Source organism: Diceros bicornis, chromosome 16, assembly GCF_020826845.1.
Source record: "Diceros bicornis minor isolate mBicDic1 chromosome 16, mDicBic1.mat.cur, whole genome shotgun sequence".
NCBI lineage: Eukaryota > Metazoa > Chordata > Mammalia > Perissodactyla > Rhinocerotidae > Diceros > Diceros bicornis.
In genome coordinates, this window is record NC_080755.1 from 3,058,349 (window position 1) to 3,074,774 (window position 16,426).

The following is a 16,426-nucleotide window of genomic DNA, read 5'->3' on the forward strand; positions in this document are numbered from 1 at the left end:
ACCACTTGTTAACTTGTATATTTCTGGAGTGTTTTAATTTTTACAAAAGAGAATGTATTCTACTCAAAAAGATGTTTCAAATTTTAAAGAAATTATTAAAATGTTCAAAATGACTTCAGTTCAAGGATATTCATTAAAACATGAAGGGAAAGAACCCCCCTATGACTTTAAGAGTCTCCTGTAACTATTCTTTCTTTTTTTTTTTCTTTAATTTTATTTATTTATATTTTTATACCCAAAGCCCCAGTAGATAGTTGTATGTCATAGCTGCACATCCTTCTAGTTGCTGTATGTGGGACGCGGCCTCAGCATGGCCGGAGAAGCGGTGCGTCAGTGCCCGCCCAGGATCCGAACCCAGGCCGCCAGCAGCGGAGCGCGCGCACTTAACCACTAAGCCACGGTGCCAGCCCCGCCTGTAACTATTCTAATAGTTACTATGTCGATTTTATTTCACATTTACATCCTAACTCATTGGAATTTACATTTGTTTGAGGGATGCAACAGAAGCTGATTTTCTCTTGTTCAAGTGGAAAACCAACCATCCAGGAACCATTCATTGCGTAGGTCTGGCTTTCCCAGCAGACCTGCAATGCCTCCTTCCTCACCTGCTAAACCCTGACAACTACCGCTGCCTCTCGAGCGCCCTAGAGCAAGCGGAGTGAGTTCTGCAACCTGGGCTCCCTGTCTACGAGGAGCGGCTACCAGCAGAGCCTTCTCCCAAGACAGCAGCAGGCATGCTGCACACAGAAGTGCTCAGGGGCCGTCTGCTGCGGAGCAGGAAACCCCTCATGATGAGCAGGCAGTGGGGGAGCCCCGAGCACCGGGACTGACCTCGGCGGGGGGCACCAGGCTGCTAAGGCAGGGAGCTCCCTCCCTTCAGCTCGTCCAGCTCCTCCTGCAGCTTGTGCACCTGGCTGTCGGCGGCTGCCCCTCTTCAGCTGGCCGTTCTTCTCCACCTGCTCCCGCAGGCGGCACCCGTGCTCCTGTTCCCCCGGGAGCAGAAGCAATAGGAGTGCAGCAGTCGAGGAGATCTTGGGCCCCCAGTGCTGACAGGATGACCCCGCTGAGGGACGGAGGGCTGGTGTCGCTGTGCTCGCCCCGCACAGCTTCTGCGGCTGGCTTCAGGGTGACATCCGTCGGAGGGTGAAGGGGCTCTGGGAGGGTTTCTGAGGCATCATTGTGAATGATGAACTTGGGGGTTCTGGGCCAAGCTCTCATCAGGCCCCAGGCTGGTCCCGCTGCAGCTGGGCTCCACATCCTTCTTCAGCCTCTTTTGGTCAACAGCCTCTCAAGGGACAGATGGCCTCTCTTGAGTGTGCTCTGAGAAGAAACTGTAAGAAGGAAGCCAGCCAATAAATCTGCATGCCCCGATCCTGAGGGATAAAGTCACCCACGGAAATGCCACTCTTACCCAGCAGGCCCTGGCTGGGAAGAGGGGGTCTCATCGCCAGCATCTACAGCAGACGTGTTTGCATCTCCTTGGCTGCCTAATGCTGTGGAGGCCACACTGTCTCCTGGAGTTCCTTCCAGAGACTGCGCCCAATCCTGACTGGCAGCTCCCTGGGCGGCACTGGGTGCGTGTTCACCCTGCAGAGCGGGTTACTTCCCCTTGTGGGACCACGGCTGGGCCCTCAGCTTTTCCCTCAAGGCCCACAATGAACCTGCAGCTCCTTTCGCATCTGCTTCACGCGCATGTTCCTCAGGCCCCCGGTGGCCTACCTGATGTCTTTTCTTCTGGGGTGGCTGTGGCCTTCAGCCCCCCCGTCTCAGTCAGGTGGAAGATGGAGGGCGTGGCCATGGCTTGAGCACATAGTACTGATCCTCCAGCCTTTCCTAGAGCTGTTTTTGGTGAAATATTCAGTACAGACGAAAGAATGCTTAGTGGGGCCCAGTCACCCCTGTGAACAGCTTTTAACCACTGGACCAGACGTTTTGAGCCCATTATGTGGAGCCTGCAAGGATAAATGAAAAAGTAATTAGAAAGAAAGAATTAAATGTTTCCCCCTAAAATAATCAGCTATAAAAGCAAAACAAGTGTGTTTGGGAACACCCACACCTGTAGCCACTTTGCCCATTTAAACCTTTAGTAAAGATTTAAGGAACACCTGCTTGCAACTTATTACTGGAATAGAAACATGAAAGACCCACTGTCTAACTTAAGGAGGTGACCGTCTGTAGGGCAGAGAAGGAAGGAAGGTGAGGACCTCCTCCCAGGCTGTGGTAAGTGCCCTGTAGGGGCACAGACGTTCTGGCAGATAACACAGGATGGCATCAAGACAACAGGAAAGGCTTCAAAAAGCCTCAGAAATAGTTCTTAGAAGCTCATGGCTGCCCAATCCTCCTGCTGTCCCTAGGATGCAAGACTTTGGGTGCTAAAATGGGGAGGGTTGGTCCCCCTATTTCAAAGCCAGGCCAGGTGTTGGCCAGCAGAGCCTCCCAGGCACCCAGCAGGGCGCCTGGCCCCAGCTCTGCTCAAGCAGCTGAGGATGCGAGACCACCGCCAAGGGGAGGTCAGCCCCAAGAGCTGTGGATCAGTATTACTCCTGTCCTCCCACTATCAGGAGGAAAGCTGCTTCCTGTACAAATCAACCAGCCTCTGCAAGGTACTGACCAAGACACTTCATAATCTCTTCTCCTCATTAAGGTAAAATCTCTATTTAGACCAAACTGTGCACGTCGGGGGTTGGGGGGGTCTGTCCCGAGGGCTTTCTGTTCCACTTGAGGTCATCTAACCCCCCTGAGGCCACTGTGGACCAGACCAGGTGGATACTAGGTCCTCAGGGAGTTCCAAGCAACATGACTTTCTAACCTTTCTCAATGCTTGGTGACTAGTTACCAAAGGACTCCTACCTCATTTGCCCCCAGACCACATTAGACCATGACACATGCCAAGAGCCACCTTCTCTGCAGGGCTTTGCCTCATTCTCAAAACAGTTACAAAACTTTTGGGACACAGGCTCTGAAGGAAACCGTCAAGAAAGCAGGGTGGCTGACCTCTGAAACAAGCTCATGTTACTAGTTCTTTGGATAGATTGTAACAACTTCCGAATTAGAACAAACCACTGTAAACCTTCAACAAGACTACAGACAACAAGTGGCATTCAGGTCTTTCAAAATTCAATAACAACCTGCAACATGAAACAAAATGATCTGCCAGGAGGTTTTCAAAGTAGAATGTCTTCAGCGCACTGTTCTGGGACCTCCAGTGTGGAGTCCGCAGGAAAGGACTCATTGAACTAGCTGAATTCCAGAAGCCCTCATGAAGGGAGCCAGGCCAGGGGGAAAGCAAACACCTCACCCTGCTGTAGGAGCCAAAGGACGATGTGTAGAGAGGAGCCCCTTCACCGAGTCCCCGAGGTAAGCCTCCCGGTGAGGAGTGGGCCGTGCCCTCCTCCACCCAGGATGCTGTCAGATGCAGAATCCAAGTCCACATGGTCAGCCTCCCTATGAGGAGTGGGCCTCGCCCTGCTCCACACAGGATGCTGTCAGATGCAGAGTCCCAAGCGTAAGTCTCCCCTTGAGGAGTGGGCTGAACCCTGCTCCTCCCAGGATGCTGTCTGAGTCCAAGTCCACAGGGTCAGCCTTCCCATGAGGAGTGGGCCTTGACCTGCTCTGCCCAGGATGCTGTCAGACACCTCTCCAACACTCACCTCCACCTGCAGAGCCACCTTTCCCTGCACTGCCAGGAACCTTCTAGCAACAGAGCATCTGGGAGGTGTATCCATCCAGCAGGTACAAGCTGCATTTGCTCAGCCACATTCCTGATTGCAGAGATCAAGGCAGGCTCCTTGCCATCAAAAGAGCAGAAAAGTCACAGCAAATCCAAGAAGATAGTGACCTAAGGAAGAGCGTTTCCAGACTATCCTGTTACTTGACATTGTTGGCCCTAGCCCAAATCAGTGGAGAGCAGGGTGGCTGCAGGGTGGGGGTGAGAGGGTGGTGGAGGCCATAAGGTGGGTGCTGGTGGCTGTGGGGTGGCCATGGTGGCCCGAGGTGCCCCGAGCAGAGACGGTGGCCCAGACCACAGCTACACAGCATCCAGGGCTGACTCACCTGCTGGACAGGCCCCGAGCACAAAGTGCTGCCCACCTCGGGCTGGACCTCATGGGGGGCTGACTGGGCAGTGGCGACCAGTTACCTGTGGAAGGAGACGGTGGTTTCTCCTCGTTGCCTGGCCAATGGGAGCAGATCATGGCCGCAGAGTGAACACCATCTCAGGCCTCAGGCTGTTGCACCGCCAGGCTCCGTCCCCCTCCTCACCACCTCTGAGTGGGACCACCACGAGGGTAGAGCTCTGGGCAACACTCTATGGGATGTGGAACTGGTCCCCGTGGCCTACAGGACAGCAAGATGGCAGCACTTACTCCAGCCACCCCCAGTGCACAGTTCTGATCGTTCTTGAGCTTCTGTTAGTGTTTCTTTATATAAAAACAAGCCATTGCGGATGCATGCTTTTCTTTGCATGTTTGTCCTTGTAACGAGCAGTCAGACTCTGCACTTTTTGCTGTGTGCTGACAGCTTACGCCTCTCCTCTCCCTCTTCCCCTCATGTCCACACCTGGACAAGCTGAAGAGCAAGTCCAGAGTCTCCTTTCTCTGGCATTGGCTTGGGATCCAACCACACAAGCCCCTGTATGTGTGCAGAACTCTCGCCCTGGTCTCACCCCTGGCAAAGATTTCTTGCTTTGACCAAACTTTAGTCAGGATCCTGAACCTTTTCCTAGGTTTGTGTGTGCACTTCCTTGTAAAATCCAGTTTTAGTAAGAACCTTGCTAAGTCACTTTAAGCAGAACCCACACCCGTAGATCTGATCACCCTCGAGATCTGCTTGGGCTCCTCCACGTCCCCCACCATCCCTCAGGTGGTGTCTGATAACTCTGGCCTGGCTTCGGTAATAATCTTGTTAGGTCAGGTTAGCTAGAAACCCCAACATTTGTTTTTTCTCTTAGTAATTTTCCTTCTCCTCACCCCCACCATGCTGCCTGGCCGTGAATGCTCACTTGCCCATGCTGCATTCAAAGTCGAGCCCAATCTCATTTCTCCCCAGCTGTGAATCCCATCACAGTGGTCTCTACTTATTGCAGTGGTTCTGAATAAAATATGCCTTGCCATTTTTGACAAGTGTCATTGAATATTTTTTCTTTAAAACCTCCAACCACGATAAAAACCCAGGCCTGGCTTCTTTCCTTGCTCCCTCAAGCCATTTCAGAGCTGCTTGTGATTTTGGCCCTGCTCTCCTCAGAGACGTCTATTATGTGAGTCATAAGACTTTTGCTAACTTCTGTGTGTGTGTGGAGGGGGACACACACCAGCATCAGTCTCTCCATGGCAACCATAGCACTTACCAGTGAGCAGTCATATTTTGAAAGGAATCTCTTTCTCTGGGCGGTAGGTCTCAACAATGAGTTCAAAATATTCAGTGAACGATGTACTAAACAGATGTGCTGTCATCCAGGCTTTGTTGTTCCATTTGAGCATTGACTCTAAGTTAAAGTCACCGGATGCATTACCCCTAACAAGAGAGCGAGACTGTACAAAGGCCCGGGGGGGGGGGGTGGATTGGAGGGGGAGGGGAGAGAACAGGATCAGTTAGAGGAACCAGAGGTCAGAGTGTGAGACAGGAGTTGGAGAAGGGGCCAGAGCAGTCGGTAACAGCACAGCAGCCAGGTCAAGGCCCTGTGCACCATGTCTGGGAGTCAGGATCTTCTAATTGCAGTCAGTGTGGGAGCCCCATTTCTGCTTGGATCTCTGGGGGACAAGAAGGCAGTGTCTTACCACGTCTGTCTGTCCACAGCTCCCAGACCCTGGCCAGGGAGCACGAAGCACTGATGCAGAAGTACCTGCACCTGCTGCAGATCGTGGAGACGAGAAGACAGTGGCCAAGCAGCTACGGCAGCAGATCGAGAATGGGGAGATCAATGTCAAGCGGCTGAAGCCAGAGGTGACTGCTGACGAGGGGTGCAGAGGAGGCTGGCCGGGGTGCCCAGGGCACAGGCCCAACACCTCACACTCCAGGCTTCAGCAGGATCGGGGGGGCACATGACCGGCAGCAGGTACCAGCTTCCAGCCACAACTAAGCCAGTCTCCAAAAGTAAATTTAGTGATGCTGGCAGAGTGGGAAGGGCCTTAGTCAGATCTGAGTTCAGATCTGCCACTTGACAGTTGCAACTTGGAGTGCGCCCCCCCCATCCTCTATGCGTCCATTCCTTCATCTATAAAACAGCCTTTTTATACTTGCCTGACAAGGGTGTGAGGATTGAGTGAGGTTATTTATGGGCGAGTTTTTATTTACTCTGCTGATGACCACATTGAGTAAGCATCCCCACATTATCAGCTGAAGAGTCCGGGGACACAGAGTCCCTGGTAAGTCATCATAGTGTGGGCTCTTGGCTCAGTTCCAAGCAGTCGTTCTCTCTGCCTGTCATAAGAGCTCCTACAGCGGCTCACCGGCTCCAGGCTCATGGGTCTGGAGGCCATGCTGTTCCTAGGTTAAGGTTTCTAGAACTTCACTACTCAAAATGTGGTCCATGAAGCAAGAGCATGTTAGAAATGCAGAATCTCAGGCCCTGCCCAGACCTCCAGAATCAGAATCTGCACTTTCACAACAGCCCAGTCGATTGCCATTTACATTAAAGCTTGGGAGGCGCTGGCTCTCTGTCCCTTAGACGCCCCTCACCAGCTGTCCACCCCAGCACCGAATGATGTGATTGCCTCTCCCCCCTCATCTCACCATGCTCACCAGGTGCTCAGAGCCATTTGGCCACGTCACACGAGGACCGTGGACTCTGAGCTGAGGACGGGAAAATGGAAACATAGATTCTAACGAGGGTCGGCTGCATGATTTGTAGGGCCTGAGGCAAGGGAAAAATGCAAGGCCTTGGGTGGAGTCGGGGAAGTCGACCTCCCCTTCTCACAGCCCACCAACCCACCCATGGCAGACAGGCGCCCCCCCCAATTTCAACCTCCAACCTCCTCTCACCTCTGTGCCAGGATACACTTGGTACCTAGATGAAGGGTGGGCAAGATGTCCCTGCTGAGTCACCCACCTAGTGCCCAGGCATTGTCCCTCACCCTGCCCTGAGACACCATCGGGATTGCACTGCACCCACTCTTACTGCACCTACACCGAGGCTCCTGAAGAGGGTTGAGGGTGACTCACGGAGGGATGTGAGTTTTCCTTGCTGACTAGAACCATTTGTTCCCAGAGAGAGGGTAGAGGAGGTCATGGGTTCTGGGGTGCCAACGTGTGTGGAGCAAGCAGCTGAGAGACCATCCCAGTGAGGCAGCAGGAGGCAGGAACACATGGGGGCTGAGGCTCCAAGCCCCTGGGGGAGTGCTCCATTGTTCCATCAGATGTTACTCATGAAAACAAATAAAAGAGAAATGGTTAAGAACTACAAGGTTACAACTGCGGAACTTGAAGCCCCAAGCACGGGGCCCTCTGAGCATAGGACCCCATCACATGACTTTGAAGCCAGCTCTGCCTGGAATGTTCAAAGATCTGAAGTTGCCAATTCCACCTTATGGTGCCACTGCCAAGCTCTGAACTGATGGTCATGTCAGCTCGGAACTTGAGGTTGAACAAAAGGTTCAGATTCCACACACCTCCTCTACCCTGCACCAGGCACTGTCAGACATGCTTCCTTAGTCAGTTCCCCATAGCTATAATCATAGGATTGAACGAGGAAGGGGGCTAAGAGAACTCAAGTCACCTGCCCAAGCTCACACAGCTGGGAGGTGGCACAGCCAGGACTAGAACCCACGTCTCCTTGTCTACTTGCTAGTCTTGCCACTCTACTCATAGCCTCTTCCCATGTCGCTCCTGGGATGGGGGCTTGTCCCGAGTCTAAACCATCTGGTTCATTCTGAGATCTATCCTAGCCCTACACATATCCCTGAAACCAAGCTGAGTCGTTGTTAGGGACCAGGGAATAGGTCTAGGGACCAGCACCAGGTTAGTGGCTTCATGATCAAGGGTGTCGGGTGTCATTCATTCACTCACTCACTCATTCACTAACTGCCTAAGATCAGCTGACCACTGCCTCATCCTCTTCCCCAGGCTCCTCTTCCCTCATCACTTGGGGATCCAGCCAGTGCTCCCTGGTCATGAGCTGTGCACATCTTGGCCTTTGCACATGCTGGGGCTTCTGTTTGGAGTGCCCCTGTCACCCCCACGCTTCCCTGCCTGGTGGGATCCTACCAAGCTCGAATGCCTCCTCCTGGGGACTCTCATCCCAGAATGTTCTCCTTGCCCCCTGCTCCCACGGCTTTCCCACCCTCAGCATGCCATGTCAGACCCAGGTCCTTGGGTGTCTGTCCCCAACCCGGCCTGGTGAGACCTCCTTGAAAGCAGGGGTGTCCTTTATCACTCTGTCCCTTCTGCCTCACACATAGTAGGTACTCTGTAAGGGCTTGATGAATGAATGGGCATCAGGCTCTGTGGCAGGCAGTAAAGAGATGGAAGATTCTACCCTTAAGGTCTGATTGGGGTAGAGTGTGATTGGTGCCATAATAGAGTTTGTGGTGTGAACCCAGCTAGAAAATGAGTCATTTTATGGCCAAAGAAGGTGTGGGTTCATGTTGCATATGGCCTTGAAAGGTTTCAGGGGTTGGTAGGCCAGAGAAGGGGTGGGTGCAAAAGGCAGGGCCCTCTCTGGTGCTGGGGAGCACAAAACTGGTCAGTTTTGAGTGAAAGTGTGTGTGTGTGTGTGTGTGTGTGTGTTTGTCAGTGTGGCAGCAGAGGCCTGTTTGGTGGGAATTTGGAGCAACGTTTTCAACTGAGTGCATTACTCTCCAGGGCAAAGGATTTCTTTAAGAAGACTGAAAGATCAGCTTGGTAAAGCCTTCTGGCTGTAGTCTCTCTCTCTCACTGTCTCTCACTGTCTCTCACTCTCACTCACACACACACATCCACATCCTGCAGGGCAGAGGGCACCTGTGTGCTCTGGAGGGGCTTTAGGAAGGTGAAACAGAGCCCATTTCCCAGGAAGTAGGCCATCAGGTAGGCAGGAGGCACTGAGAAGCCAAGTAAGTGATGAGTGACGCCCGTGACAAAGATAGAGGGTCTTAGAAAGTCAGAGCTGGGAGGGATCTGAGAACTCAGAGGTCCACAGAAGAGGGAGGACTTATCCAAGGGCACTCCAAGGTCACTTCCAGTGCTAGAATACAGGCTTAACCTTGGGTCTCCTGGCTGCAGATCCTTGGCCTGTGCCTGCCCCACAACTTATTCCTTCCTTGCTGGGGAGACGAGCCAGATAAAAGGTGCATGTTCGGGAACCACTGTGTGACCTGGATGGCCTCAAGCTCTCATGGTCCACTTGATAGCCAGAAAAATTCCTCAAGCCCCATCCCACTTATTCCTGAGGATTTTCAGGGTCTTCCATTTTCATGGCCACGTCTGGCTTCCAATTCTGCTCTCCTGGCTTCTTGTATCACTTGTCACAGTGGCTGTCTTCACTCGGTCTTGACTGCTCCTTACCCCCGTATGGGCACTCCTTGTGTCCATCAGGTGGAGCTAGATTCTGCTGCAATTACAAACAGCCCCCAAGTCTCAGTGGCTTAAAACAACAAAGATTGCTTTTTCTCTCACTCTGTGTGTCCATTGTGGGTTCCGCTCCACAACATTCTCACTCAGAGTCAGGGTCACAGGCTGATGGGTCTCCCACAATCAGGAAATTCACCAGTCCCATGGCAGGGGAAGCAATATGGCAAATGGTGCCTGACAGCACTGCTCACATTTCATTGGACAAAGTGAGTCACTTGAACACACTCAACTTCAGGGGCTTGGGAAGTACAGTCCTGCCCTGTCCCAGGAGGACAACCAGAGTATCCAGGAAAGACCTAATGACACCCAACTGGCTCCTCTTTCAGTCCCCAAGCCCCTGACACCAGCCAAGTATAGATCAGACTTTCTGAAAGCCTTAGATACAGTAGAAGGGGTTTGCAGTACTGAAACAGAAAATGGCTTAAAGGTGAATAGAAGACATCCTTGCCCTCCTGTCACTCAGCCTTTCCTGCTACACGGATTTCTTGCTGACCTCCTCTCCTCACACTGGCCTCTCTCCACATGCTTCCAACACCATTTTGTTGGTGGTGGGGGTGTTCATAATCTCTTTATCTGCCAAGATCCTCGCCCCCGTCCAGTGATGTGTTGGAGCTGGCTTATACCAATTTGGAAGTTTGTTGTGAAATTTTCAAGACTCTTTCAGGCTTGTTATTCGCCCTTTGGTAGCTTAAAATGGGCCAAGGTTGGAATGTTTACACCATGGAAATCAGCCAGTGCTACCAGTCAGAGTTTTTTTTTCAGAGAGCTGGTCATTAATCCTTTACCAATATACCCTTGTATACACTTTCTTCAGAACCAGCTAAATACTTTGCTGGGTCCAGTGCAAAATGAAAATGCAAGGCTCTTAAGAATTTCAAGGCAACAACAACAGAGCCTGAAACCAGGCATTAGGCCCTTCTAAGCGGGCTGTGGACAGGTCACACATCAAGGACATTGGCCCTGTCTCTACTCCATGTATACTCTCCATCCCTGGAGCCCCCACCCACAGCCATGTCTCCCTAGAGGTAACGGGAGAGCATACCCAAACAAAAGTCTGCACAAAATTTATTAAGCAAAACTATCCAGCTCTGCTTAGTCTCTTCTTTTCCATCTAAACAGCCCTCTTGGGCCTTATCTTTTGTAACCAAAAAGCTCCAAGGACCATCTAAAACAAAGGGAGCATCCTCCTCTGAGAAGAATCCTCCGCTCCTCTAGAATCTTTAGTTTGGCACCATTTCATTGTTTTAATAGCTATTTTTCTCCCATTTATGATTGGAAGTAAGTTGGGATGGCTCAGGCAGCTCTAAAGGGCAGGGTAGGAGTTTAGAGATGGTGGTGATATTTTCCTGACTTGGTAGCACTCAGAATCCTGCAAGCCTGACTATGCAAGAAACTGCAGAGATCTTTAGTTCAGGGTTTAAGGTAAAACTGTAGCCATGGAATCAGGTTTGCAAACCAACTTTGACATGGAGAGGGCCGCCTTGACCCCTCCCCAGTCAGCCCCTCTGCAGGGCCCACTCTGTGCCTTGAGTCCTGTTTCCCATGTTCCTCCTGCCATCCCCAACCCTGCTGTGCTGCACTCAACACCCTGTCGTACTCTGCATCTTTGTTCACACCATCCCCTCTGCTCCAATTCCTTCCATTCTGTAACACACTTGCTGGGCTCCTTTTTTTCTTTGTGAGGAAGATAAGCCCTGAGCTAAAATCCGTGCCAATCCTCCTCTTTTTGCTGAGGAAGACTGGCCCTGGGTTAACATCTGTGCCCATGTTCCTCCACTTTTATATGGGATGACACCACAACATGGCCTGACATGAGGTGCATCGGTGCAGGCCCGGGATCCGAACCCAGGCCGCCAGCAGCGGAGCTCGTGCGCTTAACTGCTACACCACGGGGCCAGCGCAGTTGGGCTCCTATTTGTCCTGCAAAACCTCTGGGTAGCGCTTGTGGCTTCCATGGTGAGACCCTCCCACTGCAGGAGGTGTGCACCTTGTTGGAGTATAAGTTACCTCTGTGGGTATCTGACCCTCTTCTTAGGGTGGAAGCTCCTCCAGGGAAGGGATCTGACTTATCCACCTCTGGCTGTCTCACCCATGCCCAGCATGGTGCCCACCACAGAGACTCCATCAGGACATGCTGACAGGATTGGCACAAAGGGAGACAGAGATGGACATCTCTTAGGCTTGGAAGAGGCCAGAGGGAATGGAGAATGAAGGAGAGAGAACTGAGTTGTGTGGCAGATGTTGGAAAAGCAAGAAGTACAGAGATCTTTAGCAAAACTTTGCTAACAAAAGAGAGAAAACCCAGGACTAATTCCACCACCAATGACTGCACTGATTAAATGCATTCTGGATTAAAGACATTGTCTCCAGAGAGGGGACTGGGGTGTGGCAGGAGCCGATGAGCAGTGCTGCTAAGGAGTGTGACAAATGAGGGTTTGCCTCTGATGGGCCAAGAAGGTCAGACTGTGGGGTGGAAAGTGGGCAGGGCTCAGCTGAGACACCAGGCATTGACCCAGTTGGGCAGACAGAGCTGGACTCTAGCTGGCGAGTTGGGGTGTAAGCCAAATTCCAAACTCTCCATGGACATCGTTGACAAGGGTCAGCTGAGCAGGCCCTGATGTCAGCCAAGCAAACCCAGATCCAAAGCAAATGCATCCCCAGAAGGGACCTGCGGGATAAGGGAAAGGAGGCCTCTGCGATCTCAGTGGGGCTGGGGCTCCTGCCACCATCCTGACACTGGTTTGTAGCAGGGTTGGGCCATGGTCCAAGGCTTCTGCAGGGTCCCCAGGCTCACAGCTTTCCAGAGCTTTGCCAACCTGGCCCAATCCTTAAATCAGATTCCCAGACTGCCAGTGTTGCCTATGCAGGGAGCAGAGTGCCTGACCTGACGGCCTCTGGTTTTTGCTCTTGTCCCTGGGGAGTAGATGTCTTGTAGACGTATCTGAGAAGAGCGCCATCAGTTTTACATACAGAGTAGTCTTACACACACACACACACACACACATCCCTCCAGCCTAAAGAGAAAAGGGTACCACGTGCAGATACCAGAACTGGCAAAGACAGCAGACTGGCATTAGGGTGATGACATCAGGACAGTAAGGGTGCTGACTGGGTATTCACGTGTCTCTGAGCTCTCCACGAGCCTGTGTGTGAGTCCCTTAGCTCTTTAGAGTTCAGATCCAAGAACAGCCATTTTTTCATGTGCCAAGGGTCTCAGAGAATCGAAAAAATAGAAAAGCCTGCATCAGCAATGCATATTTCTCCATTAGATATTTTCAGCCGCTCTTCAAGCACAGGCCGGGGCAGTTTTAGTAACCCAGAAGTGGAGAGAGGGTAACTGTCCCATTTTGCTTTCAAAGTGCTCCATTCACTCAATTGTCAGAGCCCATTCATCCTGCGGTTCAGCAAGTGGCCTTGAGGGGACAAAGCCACGTGCCCTGAAAAGGGAGCAGAGCTGGCTCTGTGGCGTGTTTGTGATTTCCTGAGCTACTATCTTTGGACGTCTGCCACACAGCCCAGGGATGTCTCCACCCATTTAGCACCTTCCACTCCTGCTCTTGTTGTACTGAGGGAGTGAGACCCCAGGGTGGGGGTTTGCCCTCAGGCAACACACTGCTGGGAGAGGGGACAGCCCCCTGTGACACATCCCCGAGGAGGACAACACCAGGGGCCTCCAACTGCCAAAGTGCTGGGTCATCACAGAGGAGGGAGCAGAGAGCACACGTGGACAATGTGACCAGGGAGGGGCATCTGATGTGGCAGAGAAAGACAGAGACCACGTCAGGGAGATGAGGACAGTCTCCTAGGCTGGGGCTGCCCTGACTCCCGGGGGGGTTCACACTTTCTCTCTGGGCCTGTTTTCCTGTCCACAAATGGGGTGTACGACAGAGTCCCTATGGCATCCCCTATGTCGTTCAGCTCAAACCCCAGACACACTGGAGAAGTTCCCAGTTCTCCAGGGTGGTAGGAGGTGGGGGTGATGAGCAGAGGCAGAGGAGGAACAGTTGGGAGGGGAGGGGGCTGCAGGAAGTAGCAGAAGTCTCTCTGGCATCCTTACAGCTCACCCTGGAGAGGAGACTCAGGCTGTGTTCTGGAGCTGGCTGGCTGGGGAGCATGGGTGGAGAGGAGGATGCTGGGAGGGGAGCCACAGCAAATGTGGCTGCCAGGGGTGCTCAGAGGGCCACTACTCAGCCAGGTGCTAAGCTGCTAGTGAGAAGGCATGTTCCCCAGTGCTCTTTAGGTGGTGACAGGGCACTTGCATGGGAGAATCTGGGTGTTTTTGCTTTTCTGTTTTCCCTCAAAATGGGGTTGTGGAGAGCTAGCATTTACTGAGCACCTTCTCTGCATCAGGCCCTCAAATGGTCCCATTACTTGCAGGGGTGACCTCATTTCACCTTCAGATTCTCCAGGAAAGACCTGAAGTTAAGAGATGTTAGGCATCTTGCTGGAGGTCACACAGCTGAGAAGCAGCATAAGGCGGATTTGAGCCTGCTCTGAGTGGGTCTCAAGCCTTAGCTCTTTTCACACCATCAGTGGCATTTCCTCTGAATTCTCTAGAGCCCTGAGTTCCTCTAAGATCCTTTAGGGTCACCCCAGCAGGTGGGCACTGAGGGTGCCAGGAAGGCTGGCAGCGAGAGCAGCTCCCATCCTCTGCCGGCTTCTGGGGAGTGTGACCCATGTTTAGAAAAGCCTGTGTTTGGTGTAGAGCTCTGCTGTCACCATCTTGAAATTTTGTCATTTTTTTAAAGAAGGGATCCTGCATATTTGCTCTGCACTGGGCCCCACAAGTTACATAGTCTATCCCGCTGATGAGGTTTTCACATAAGGCGTCACTTGAGAAAGGTGTTTGCTGCTAGAGTCCCACGGACGGTGGCAGCCCCTGCCCTCTCCCTGGGCCCCTCAGCTCTGCTGGGACTTGGGGGCAGAGGCCTTTTGAGGGGCAGGAACTCCATGGCCGGAGCTTATACTGTGCTTCCTCTGTCAGTGAGGCCATCGTGTGTTTGCACCACATCTTTACCAAGGCCCAAAGACCTGCATCTCCAGCTGGCCCACTGGGGCCTGGGTGAGCAGCCAGCCCTGGCAGAGGTCCCCAGCCACCACCTGAGAAGTCCCTCTCCAAGGCCCACTCCTCCAGGCTGGCGGCACTTCCATCCTCCCCGAGTGTAACAGTAGCCCCTTAAAAACTCACATAATCCCTCAGAGGGAGCAGAAGAGGAAAGACAAGTTGGCAAAAGCTGTTTTTCTAGGAAGAGATATTTTTAGTTTCTTATCTATTTTCCCTTTTAAAAATAATATATATGAACACATTTGAGAAAATTTGACTATCTAGAAAAGCAGAAAATGTTAAAAGCTATATCAACCATAGCTCTCCTTCTCAAAGATAACCACTGTAAACACATTGATGTGTTTTCCTCAAACTTTTCTACACACAGATCTTGGGATTCCCCCCCCCATTTGATTTACATAATGTCACACATATGAATATTGAATTTGAATATTGATGTGGTTTTTTTTTACTTAAGATTAGCACATGCTTTTTGATGGCTGTATGATGCTCCAGTACCTGTGAGCATGCCCTCATCCATGTAGCCATCTCCCATCATTGGCTCTTACAGTTGTCGCAACTACTAGAAACACTCATCTCTGCATCTGAAATGTTCATATGAGAGAGCGTCTCCTTGGGACAGGTTTCCAAAAGTAGAATGACAAAGAAAAGGTAGAAGCACGGTCAAGGCTCCCACTCCGTCCACCCTGCATCACTGCTCTCCGAGCTGGCTGCACCGTCCTGATGGCCCCGAGGGCTGCACAGCAGGACCCCTGCATCGCCCCTCTCCCACACTGAGTGTGACCCTTTTATTGTTCACTTTCCTGAGTCAGAGAGCCTCGCTTTTCCCCAAGGTCACAATGAGAAGACTACCTAGAAGGAAAAGGTCTGCACTTCCTGTAGTTGCGTCATTGAAGGTGTTGTCCCTTGGGTAGTGTAAGAGCTCCCACTTAAGAGTTTATCGCAAAGGAAGCACGTTTTTCTTTTTTAATGGAGTTTATAAGCAGAGGTTTCAGTGGGTTCATCCCTGCCAATCAAGTATTGAAGGGCAGGTTTGGGGAGATTGGCTGGGCTTTCAGGGGCTGGAAGGCAGGGTATTGTGTATCCAGGAGGTTGGGACAGAGCGGGCCAGCAACAGACCCACCTTGCTGAACCTGGGGAGGCATGGAAGGACAGGGACACACAGATAAAGGGACAGAGAGCTGAGGGGACATGACCCGGGAGGGCATGTCATGTGCGGAGAAGCCCTGGAATTGGGGACTCAAGAGAGCTGGTTCCAGGCCAGCTACTGATTCACCTTATGACCACGGATGGGTCACTTCTGTCACTGGTGGGGCACTCTGGGAGGCCTCTTGGGGGAGCCAGGGCTGAGGGGGATGTGGAGCTGCAATTCAGTTACCACAGAGGCCTCAGCTGAACCTCCAAAACTCCGGAGCTGGGTGGCCCTTCAGACCCTTCAGGCAGTGGGGCACACCACAGCACCCACAACAGCCCTCTCCGACCTTCCAATACACAGGTGTCAGAGTAGATGGAGCCCCATCTCTATAAAGATCTGTGACTCTGATGTGGTCCCAATGCCTGGGGCCACCTATCTGGCCCTGGATAGGGCAGTGGTGTCAGAGTCATCCCCAAAGGCAAGGGTGTCTCTGGGTGGGAGGTCTGAGCCTGGCCTTGACCTCCGTGGGTGGGGCTGGGTGACTGAGGGTTTGTGGGGCATCTCACTGAGCAGACATGTTGGCCATCCTGCTGCCCGTGTTCAATTTCTATCAGGAGCTAGTATCCAGCCAGCAGTACAGCCTGCAGACCCTGGCCAACTGCAAGCAGAACAGTGACTGACAA

General features: G+C 52.2%; 1 long non-coding RNA gene across 16 annotated transcripts in view; it reads right to left on the reverse strand.

Moving 5' to 3' along the window:
* The window catches only part of LOC131415225 (uncharacterized), a 133,458-nt gene extending 129,450 nt beyond the window's left edge, over nt 1-4,008 (reverse strand). For 7 of the 16 annotated variants that reach the window (XR_009222358.1, XR_009222363.1, XR_009222361.1 and 4 more), the window contains exons 1-2: nt 3,651-4,008; nt 911-1,952 (exon numbers count right to left, since the gene is read on the reverse strand). This is a non-coding gene — a long non-coding RNA (uncharacterized LOC131415225). The remainder of the gene's footprint in view (nt 1-910; nt 1,953-3,650) is intronic. The other 9 variants (XR_009222356.1, XR_009222355.1, XR_009222354.1 and 6 more) reach the window with 3 other exon arrangements.
* Between the last annotated feature and the right edge of the window lie 12,418 nt (nt 4,009-16,426).